This window comes from Vicugna pacos, chromosome 19 (genome assembly GCF_048564905.1).
Source record: "Vicugna pacos chromosome 19, VicPac4, whole genome shotgun sequence".
In the NCBI taxonomy this organism is placed as follows: Eukaryota; Metazoa; Chordata; class Mammalia; order Artiodactyla; family Camelidae; genus Vicugna; species Vicugna pacos.
The window spans coordinates 4080557-4091481 of record NC_133005.1 but is presented as its reverse complement, the minus strand read 5'-3'; the positions used below and the strand labels follow the sequence as shown (position 1 = coordinate 4091481).

The 10925-nt window shown below is 47.5% G+C and overlaps 1 long non-coding RNA gene across 1 annotated transcript; it reads right to left on the bottom strand.

Annotated features, from left to right (window-relative positions):
• Positions 1–7191: 7191 nt before the first annotated feature.
• Positions 7192–9995, bottom strand: LOC116278900 (uncharacterized). The gene is made up of 3 exons (XR_012061597.1): positions 9719–9995; positions 8770–9192; positions 7192–8180 (listed from the first exon to the last, which is right to left on the bottom strand). It is a non-coding gene; the product is annotated as an uncharacterized lncRNA (long non-coding RNA).
• Positions 9996–10925: the final 930 nt, after the last annotated feature.

The following is a 10925-nucleotide window of genomic DNA, read 5'->3' as shown; positions in this document are numbered from 1 at the left end:
AGGCAGCAGCAGGGCCAGGACTGGAATCCAAGTCTCATGCCTCCTGGTTTCGCTGGGACCTCTGGCCCCTGCCCCACCGCCTCCCGTGCTGAGCTGGGGGCGCACGTGTGCCATCAGCTGGCTGACCCCTCTTCCAGTGGCAGGCGGAAGCGGGAAGGGTTTGACTGCTTCTCACAGCTGGAGTCCATTTCAACTTCAGCCTTCCTTCCAGACACGCACACTCCCACTCCAAGCCTCTCGCACGGTGTTGCTGCTGCAGTTGCCCGCGTTTCAACAGCTGCAGGGGCCACTGCTCCTTTTATTCCCTCACTGATCTGTTGTCCACTGCTGCGTAACAAGCGACTCCAAACCCTGGTGGCTTAGAACAGTGGCCATCATTATTTCTCATGTTTCCGTGGATCAGCAATCTGGGCAGCTTTTCTGAAGGTCTTGCCCGGGTTCACGCACACGGTGGTGATCATCTGGTCACGAGGCTGGGGCTGAAGAGCCCAAGATGCCCTCACTCTTATGTCTGGTTGTTGGTGGGACCCCTCCATTCTCCTCCAAGTGGCCTCTAAGCCTTCAGTAGGCAAGCCTGGGCTTCCTCACAGCCTGGCAGCCTCAGGGTTCCAAGAAGGTGAAGGTGGAAGCTGCAAGGCTCTTTAAGACCTAGACTCATGAAAGCACCCGACATCACATCCATCATATTCTATTGGTCAAAATCAGAAAGCCAGCCCAGATTCAAAGGGGTGGAGAAATGGACCTCAAAGATGGAGTCTTGATGGGAGGGGCAGCAGTGTCCCTCTGCAGAGGGGCATGGGCTCACTGGGGACCATTATTGATAACGATCTGCCACAAGGATGAGCCAGCACATGCCCTAGAAGGAAAAAGCAAGACTCTTTTCTCTTACAGCACTTGCATATCAGCTGGTGTTGTTCGGCGGTGCACGACAGAAACAGGCTCAGCTAACTTAGACAGACACTCATACAGCAGACGGGCGTCCGGAAGCTCCCCGACTTGATGGGAGCGTTTTGCAATGAGACCTCAGAAGTGATGGGAAGACGGCAGCCCTGGGGGTCTCCGAAGCAGGGATTGACGGACAGCCTTCATAGGGAACTGCCACTGGGATGACTTTGTTCCATCTGATTTTTTTCTTTGGGGTGGGGGGAGGTCTTTGTGTCACTTGGCTCAAGATTCAGATGCCTTGAGGATGTAATATACAGCCTAAGGAACACGGTCAGTGGTGCTGTAATAACTTAGTGTGGGACAGACGGTTACTAGACTTACTGTGGCGATCATTTCATACGTATGCAGATGTCAGATCATTGTGCGGTACATCTGAAACTAACTGTATTGTACATCAACTATATTTCAATTAAAAAAAGGTTCAAATTCCCTGGGGAGCTGACTTGGGAGATGTTCCCACTGCTTGGGTGGGTGGTGGGGGCAGGGCACCTTGGTTGGCCCTCATGGAGTGGGGTTGGGGTGGCATCCCAGAGGAAGGCTGAGGTGCTGTGTAAAAACTGGGAGAGGTGCGAGGCAGGCAGAAATACCAGTTGTCTACTGACTTCTAGTCACTCCCTGAGGGAGCTTAATTGGATCTTTGGGGCCTGACAGTGACTTATGTATGAACAACGTCATTTTATCTCAGTGCCTCCGCTTCCTCCCCTACCCCAATCATTAAAAACAATCATTAAAAATCTTTTTTTTACTTTTACATTTCATGCAGAATGTAAATTTAGGTCAACTTCTGTCTCACTGGACGTAACTTCTTAAATGGAAGTTTTCCCAACGGTTCTGTCACTCGCCCTGTTTTGTTCTCAGTATCCTCTCTGAGCCGGTTAGCCCCTGTCGTGATGTCAGGCCTCCCCTCCCTGCAGGTGACTCCTCCGTTTGGCACTGGCCATGTCCAGCCTCCCATGAGAATCCTCCACCCAAGTCCACTAGGCTCAGCCTGCTCTCCCTCCAAGACGTACTGTGGCAGGTACCACACAGTGGCTCCCTCGGCATCAATTTCAACCCCCTTATGCATGTCTCCCTGTTCTGTAGAGTCTGGAAAGACAGAAATGACTTTTTTTTTCAAACTCGCGGGCAGCTGGGGAGCCACACTTGGTTGAACCCCTCCGAGCAGGCCCATCCACGTGAGACACGGGTGGTGTGTGGACGCTGTGTCTGTGTCAGAGGCTTTTGGTCCTTCTGGGGCAGCGTGGGAGCCTCTCACAGGCTGTGCGTGGTGACAGCAGTAGGGTGTCTGCTAGAACATTCCCGTGGGCAGGTTGGAGTTATCTCCTGGCTGCATCGCTCCTGGCCCTATAGCAGCCAAGCTTCCTGGCCCCATGGCTATTTTGTGAGACAGCTAGTGGAATAAACCTTTTCTGCTTAAACTTGTTAGAGTGGATTCTGTTGTCTGCAACTAAGAACGCTGCCTGATGTGCACACTCACTCGCTCCCCCAGTGCTGTGGTGTGAATGTTAAGCCTGTGCCAGGGTGTGCTTCCCCCAGCAGTGTGTGAGAACTGCAGCTGCTTTGTCCTCTTGCCAGCACCGGGTTTTGTGAGCACTTTACTGATGCTGGTAAAAGAAACAATATAATTTTTAAAAACTGATCCAATATCATAATGTGCCTGTGGGTGGGAGACAAGATATTAACACACACACACACTGGTTTTGAAAAACTTTGCATTGTAGTTTTTTCAAAAAGCATGTTTCTTATTAACACTAGTTCGGTCTTTTGAGTCCAGCTCCTCATTTTTGGGACCTGTCACAGATGAAAAATTTAGGAAAGTCTTCAAGGTATTATTTGATTTAAACTAGAAAAACCTCTCCGAATCTGTGGGTAGCTTCCCTAAACGTTCCCGTCTCCTCCTTGGATGGGCGAATGGACTGTGCACGGAGCTGTCTCCTCATCCATCCAGGACAAGTGACAGAAACTGGCTTCGTATCCCTGAATTGTCCTCTGAATGTGGGAGGAGACTAGGCATAAAGTGGCTCAGGTGTAGAAGTTCGGTCCCACGACTGGTCTGTAATTTAGCCGTCATTTTCATGTTGAATTGGGAAGCACATTCAGAGATAAGAGGCATATGGTTAGCAGCTAATTAACGGCCTTGGTGGAATTCTTATCAATTCAGGAGACTGAGCTAATTTGAAACCACTGCCAGCTCGGTCTGTTAATGAGCCGTGCTCTGTTCCCTCCACCCTTCCCCTAAGTGTCCTCCCTGACCCCTAAGTCTGTTGCAAAGCTAAATGAGTGTTCCCCACCTGCCAGGGCTGGAGTCTGACCTCAGCACAGCCCTTCATCCACTGGGAAATTTCCCGTTTCACTGTCCAAGGCAACGATCTCAGCACACGATGCTTCACGTTCAGAGAAATCCTTTTACAAAGAGACCAGGGCCCAGTGTTGTGTTGTGTTTGCTGGTGTGTGTGTGTGTGTGAGTGTGGTGGGGGTGGGGAGCTAGAGGGCCAGGTGGCTGGTGAAAGAGGCAGGGTGAGGTCACTCATTCCAAAGAACCAAATAAATTGCTTCTGGATAGTCCATCATGTCGACATTCCTGTCTCCTTTCCTTCCCTCCTTGGTGCTGACAACCGGACCCTTCGGGACCCAGTGGCTGGAGCAGGACAGGCACATCCTGAACCGCTCGGGTCCGAGCATCTCATCCTCTGCAGACACAGGAATTGCATTCACTGTCTTGTGCTCCATGTTTGAGACCAGAAGTCAGACTCTTCATGTCAGAATCGGTGGAGGGAGTCTAAAGCATATCACGTGGCCAGGCCCAGGTTGAAGGGATGGAGAAATGGACTCCACTTCTTGAAGGAAGGAGCTGAAAAATACTGTGACCACATTTCCTCCACCTGTGGCAACTGGTGACTGCGACAGCTAACTCAGCAACGGGATAACCTCTGACATTACATTTAAAAAAACCCTCTAAATCTCCATCTCCAGGGTCACTCAGAAAAGCAATGTCTTGCTAATGCAGGGAAATATTACAGGAAGGAGATTAGATAATCTCATTCCTCTCTTCTAATTACCCAGTTGGTTTTGTTCCAAAGGGCCAGCCATCATCTCCTCGAATCCGTCAAGAACTCACAGCCTCTGGTCTTACTGCTCCATCAAGGAGGAGCAATACGTTTATTCTTGTCTTCATTTCTTAACTGCTGAGGAAGATGTTGCTGAGTTTTAAGGGGTGATAATTAATCATGCCTCTTCCCCTTCCATCTTTGGAATCAGTTGAGAAATAGATGCAAGCGATGGGAACTGGAGATCAAAATAGCAGCTCCGGTGCGGGCAGCCCTGGACCAGGGACTGTGGTTTGGGCTGCGGCCAGACCCGGCTCCCTGCCGCTCCCTCTCAGGGCCTGGGGTACCCGTGGCGGGGACCTGGGTCTGCAGAGCGGGTCCGCTGGCTTGGCCAGACGGAAGGAGCACTGTCGCCTCTCACATCTGAGGTCATGGATGTCAGAGGGATCAGGGCAGGGCTTGGGCACACGGGGAGAGGGGCTCCCGGGCTCTGTGTGCCTGTGGCTCCTTCCCTCCTCTCCTCACCACCAGGCAGCTCTGGCCCTGCTCTTCCCTCGGGTAGGAGTGAGGCGGCGGAGCACGCAAGGTTAGGTGGAAGCTCTCCTCCAATACTTTCTGTTCTGATTTGGGGGCACTTTTTCTGTATGCATGTATTTTTAAAACCTCTCGTTGAAGCAAACTATACCTATAGAGAAGAGCACACATCATAAACGTGTGGCTCAGTACATTTTCCTCAAATTAAAAACGCATATAAAACACCAGATCACAAATCAGAAAATTACCAGCTCTCTAGAAGCTGCATGAATCTCTCTCTCTCTCTCCCCCCTCCCCCTCTCTCTTTGGGTCTGGCTTCTTTTGCTCAAAATTGTGATTGTGAGTTTCCCTACATTGTGTATAGATGTAGATTGTTAATTCTCTTTGCTGTTTGGTATCCTGCTCTGTGAATACCCTGTGATTTACTTACCTATTCTACTGTTGATGGGCATATGTGTGGCTGCCAGATTTGGCTGATTAAAACCATTCTAATATGTGTATTTCTGATTGATATGTCCCTGGAGCTATCTTCTGGGCCCCAGCTACTCCACCTCTAGAGATACAGCCGCCAAAATGCTTAGCGATTTTAGACACTGAAGACTGTTTTTCAGAGTGGAACCGTTTGGAGCTCCCGCTGGCCACATTGTGAGAGTCCCAGCTGCCCTCCTCCCCGCCTCCTAATACTCTGATGTCCTGTAGATGAGGGTGAAATACCAGGGGAGGGAGAAAATGGGTCCCTCTATAGTTGAAAAGGGAAAACATTTTTAAAGAATAAAAAAAAAAAAAAGAAAAACGCACCAGTCCTTATTTTTTGATGCATTTCAAAGTAGGTTGCAGGCAATTAACAGATGGGGGTCTTTTCAGGGGCAACACCACCCTACAGGCAGGAGACTGATTTGTGATCTAAGTTTAGAAACATGAGATGCTCTCAAAATCTCACTCAGCTCTGTGGAGGAAGGGTTTTGTGGACAAAACGTTCCCTGCACAGAAAATGTGATAAAGCACCAATTAGTGGCTGCAGCGATGAAGTGGGAGTGTTTACCCTTTCCCGCGTGCCAACAATGTGCTCCTTAATTTGAAAATAGGGTACAAAGTGTTAGCAAGTGAAGAAGAGAAACCGTTCATCACTCAGCTTGACATATCTCTTTTTGCGGCAGAAGCGAGAAGAGGGAGCCTCTTTGCTCCATTTATTCTGGGTTTCATCTGACTTCTCTGAGAAAGGACCAGATGCTCTAATGAGGGGTACCAGACACCGAGGATATCTGGAGATCAGGACAAAGCATGCTGACAGCTTTCCCCTCGAGAAGCCCACCTTCCCTCCGAGCTCCCCAGAGCGCTCCGTATGCACCGCCCAACAACAAGGCTTATTATCGCTTTCTGCAAATGGTAGGAGAGCGGTGCAGGGAGGCTGAAAAGGCTCACTGGAGGCTACAGGGGAAGCTAAATGTTCAGCTCAAAATAGAAACTGAGAGCTCTGGGAAACTCAGCCAGCCTGAGAGGGTCCTTTAATCTCTGGACCCTTCTGTGTCTTTTTAGACAATAAGCCTTTCCTTGAAAGAGTTTTTTTTTCCTCCCTTAATGACAGAGCTGCCAGCTCTCCCCCAGGATATTGTAAAAAGGTGACATTTAACAGTGAAAATTGAAACTCTAATTGACTTCTCCAAAAGCAGAGAAACAAGTGGCCTGTACTCCTTCTCTTGGCCCAATGTTTATAACTGTCCCCTTGGGTTCTACCTTGAGGGAAGCTGAGGAGGCAAAACAGAACAGTTCACTTGCGTGGATCTAGTCACACACGCGAGATGGTTTTTACTGTGCAGCGGGAGACGTGGAGAGCCCAGCCAAGTAGACAGAGGTTTCACGTCACTAGGCCCTGGGACCAAGGCAGCCCCAGAATCTCTTGCAGTGATACAGAAAGAGCTGGCGGTGACTCCTCCATTTCCAGATCTCGGCGTACGGAGGCCTGTGACTATTTGGATTAGTTGTGTTACTTGCTTCGGCTAGCAGAAACGTGAGCAACATGTACTTGTGCAGGAGCTCTTGCCTTCTTGTTTGCAGTCTTTGGCATGAGAAGAACATGCCCCAGGGGGCCTGCTGGTCAAGGAGAATGAGGGACACCTGCGGCCTGGAGCCTCGCCCCATGGAGCCCTGCCTAGATTGGCTAACCCCTAGCCTCTTTGCCACCATGTAAGCAAGAAACATTTGCTTATTGTTGTGAGCTTCTCAGTTTTGTGGTGGTTTGTTATGCAGCACGTTATGTTATAGCTGACAGATACAGGGCCATTGAATGGAAAATAGGTAGAGAGAGATTCTTGGTGTGCTGCAGACAAAATTTACAAAAGTGTTCGGCTTGAAATTGTCACATAGCAAGCACCCAGTAACTATGAGAGGAACTGAATTTAACAGAGTGATTGTATTTCATATATTTGAAAAAGAATAGAGTGAACCACACCATATGATCTGAAAGTCTTCCCTGCCTGTTGATGTCATCCTTTTAATAACTGTAACTTTCATGAATCTTTTTTTCTTTTTTTTATTTGAAAGTAGAATTTTATTCAGCAGCAACTTTTATAATTCCCATTCTCACAAATTCTTAAAAGAGTTTCATAAATTCGTGTTTTTTTTTTACATTTTTTATTGATTCATAATCATTTTACAGTGTTGTGTCAAATTCCAGTGTTCAGCACAATTTTTCAGTCATTCATGGACATATACACATTGTCACATTTTTTTTCTGTGATTTGTCATAACATTTTGTGTATATTTCCGTATGCTATACAGTGTTTATCTATTTATCTAGTAATCTTGTTTATCTATTCTACAATTTTGAAATCCCAGTCTATCCCTTCCCACCCTCTACCCCGCCCCCTCCCGGTAACCACAAGTCTGTATTCTCTGTCCATGAGTCTATTTCTGGCCTGTATTTATGCTTTGTTTTTGTTTGTTTGTTTGTTTTTGTTTTTTAGATTCCACATATGAGCGATCTCATATGGTATTTTTCTTTCTCTTTCTGGCTTACTTCACTTAGAATGACATTCTCTAGGAGCATCCATGTTGCTGCAAATGGCATTATGTTGTCGGTTTTTATGGCTGAGTAGTATTCCATTGTATAAATATACCACCTCTTCTTTATCCAGTCACCTGTTGATGGACATTTAGGTTGTTTCCATGTTTTGGCTATTGTAAATAGTGCTGCTATGAACATTGGGGTGCAGGTGTCATCCTGAAGTAGATTTCCTTCTGGGTACAAGCCCAGGAGTGGGATTCCTGGGTCATATGGTAAGTCTATTCCTAGTCTTTTGAGGAATCTCCACACTGTTTTCCATAGTGGCTGCACCAAACTGCATTCCCACCAGCAGTGTAGGAGGGTTCCCCTTTCTCCACAGCCCCTCCAGTATTTGTCATTTTTGGATTTTTGAAAGACGGCCATTCTGACTGGTGTGAGGTGATACCTCATTGTAGTTTTGATTTGCATTTCTCTGATAATTAGTGATATTGAACATTTTTTCATGTGTTTTTTGATCATTTGTATGTCTTCCTTGGAGAATTGCTTGTTTAGGTCTTCTGCCCATTTTTGGATTGGGTTGTTTATTTTTTTCTTATTGAGTCGTATGAGCTGCTTGTATATTTTGGAGATCAAGCCTTTGTCGGTTTCACCTGCAAAAATTTTCTCCCAATGAATCTTTTTTTCTAATGGCTTCCCCCCCCCATCTCTTCCCTGGTCAGTATGTTGACATCTACCTACAATTCAATACTGGGCTGAACCATGAACACTCATATACCCACCAACTAGATTCTACAAAATTAACATTTTGCTATATTTGTTTTGTTATGTGTCTACCTCTTCATCCTTCTATCCATCCACCAATCTATCTTATTTTTAAAATACATTTCAAAACAGATTGCAGCTATCAGTACACTTCTCCACATGGAGACTTTTGACAAATACATATACCCATCACCCCTGAAAGTTTCTTCATGTCCTTTCCTAGTTAATCTCATCCCTACACCTCAGGGTAAAGACTATTTTGATTTTTTTCATTATAGATTAGTTTTGCCAGTTTTAGAACTTCATATAAATGGATTATACACTATGTAGTCTTTTTTTTTAACTTTTTAAAATTGAGTTATAGACTATGTAGTCTTTTGACATAACATTTTTGATATTCATCCGTGTTGTGTCTATCAGTAAGGATCCTCATATTTAAATGAATAATTACACAACATCTTTGCAGACTCTCTTTACCTTCAAAATTTTGGCTTCTGTGATGTGTATACAGTTAAAGTAACCACTGCTGAATAATACACTTGTACCAATCATCCTTCTGAAACGGCTTGTCTGTCAGAGAACTTGTTCTTTGGTTTTCATCCCTGCCCTTCCCCCGGTTTAGGGTTGATAAATCTTTCAAAATTGCCGAGGAAATTTATCAAGATTTATCCCATAGGCACAGTGCTGTTGACTTGCTGAGTTCAGTAAAATGTAGGGGCTGACCCAGCTCTTAGGATTCATGGCATCTGACTTTTCTCCAGGGGTCGTCAGTGGTTTATCCTTCACAGGCCTCATAACACGGCGTCCACACCGCGGGCACGTAGCGGGAGTGATGGCCAGGCCTGGCACGTTGTCCTTCCTCTTGGCTCTGCCCAGCCTGGGCGACCGGAGTCCACAGCACTGAGTGGGAAAAAATGAAACTGTTACGGAAACGACAGGCCAGTCAAGAAACAAGCACCACTCGGAGAGTTGGAGTACTCAGATTTACACCGTAGGGCTCAGGGGGGCTTCTGCTCCGAAGCTCTGAGCACCTTCAAGACGTGCACATGAGGTTTTATAGGGTAAAGTACAAGCTTGGGGTATTTGGCCAATAGGCATGGAACAGCTTTAGCAGCATCATCATCACAAAAGTGGAGGCGGGGAGGCAGCAAACCAACATTCCAAAGCCAGATATGTATCTTTGAAAACCCAGCTGTCTAGCAAAAAAACATGAACAGCAAACCAACACTAATTAACCCAGATTTACAAGTTAGTCCAGCAGAACTCAGATCAGTATTCCAATACTTAGATTTGTGAGTTATCTTGTTAGACCAGCCCAGCTTTTCCTTCACAAAACTAAATAAGAAAAAAACGACACTTCCTCCACAGCAGCTGAATGCCAGTGCTCAGCCTATTCAACCACTTACACTTAGCTTGCAGTTTTTACCTCGGCTGTTTCTAAACATCAAAGCCACACTCAGCTCCCGCCTGCGTTCAGGGACAAGTAGAGAAGCAGGAACTACCTCTCCCAGAATCCCTCTCCCCGTGGACTTCCGCGTTGGCGCGGCGCGGACTTCTCGCGATCCTTGGAGGGCGGAAGTGACGCAACACGAGCGTCGTCCTCCCCGCGAAGGGCCAGTGCGGGGACCGGGTGCTGTCTGGTGGTTGCGGCGTCCCTGGTGGGCTCCGTCCGGCTGCCGTCCGCTCCCCCGACGTCTGGGCCCGGCCGCTGACACAGGCAGCAGCCGCGCATAAGCGTGTCGCCAGCCTCCTCCCGCACACGCGGAAGGTCGCACCCCTGTAGCAGGTGCCCCGTTGTGCTGCCTCTCGCCTGAACCCTGAGTGGATACGCTCACCTCAGAGGGTGTGCAGCTCTGGCTGCTGGCTCCTCCTTTTCCTTCCCAGCATCCTGGTTCGGTTCCACACTCCACCACGTAGCGAGATTAGGGAGAGCTGGCCGAGTCTGGCCCCAACGGTGACTTGGTGAACCTGAGCCGACCCTGGCAAGGGTAACGGCCACCCTCCTGCCCAGTGAGATGGGGCGAAGTCACTGAAGGGGAGAATAGCCCTTCCAGTAAAGAGTTAAGTGTAGGAGAAAGTGGCTCTTTCTGTTGTTTTTCTACTGAATGTTGCCCCACGGTGTTGTGTCACAAGGGTCACTGGCCTTAGAGGAACGTGCAGCAGGGTGGAAGGAGGGACCTTGGGTCCTTGGAGACTCACTGGGCTGCTCAAGGAACCAGCCCTGGAGTAGCTAACCCCTCCCTTTTGCCTGGGACTTCTCGCCTTTAGTACTGTCCACTGAAAAAAATGCATAACTTAAAAATTGGTAATTATTCTATTCTGTGGATTTTCTGAGGACTTGAAGCGCAGGAAAACAGCCTCTCAAATAGCTCTCAGGGACTGCTCCAAAGAGGTAAGGGAGGAGCCAGGATATATAGTTATTATAACGCAGACTAGGTAGTTGGAACATCAAAAGATTACTGTTTAATTACTGTTTAATTCTTTAATTAAGAAAACCAGATATCTCAAGTTAAAGAATTCAGCCCTTTTCTGTGTGTGGGCAGGTGCAACAGTTTGGGCTCACTGAAATCATGCCTTTGCTACACCCTGTATCCAGGGGCAGTGTCCTGTCTTTCCCATCCTGTGTCCCCTCA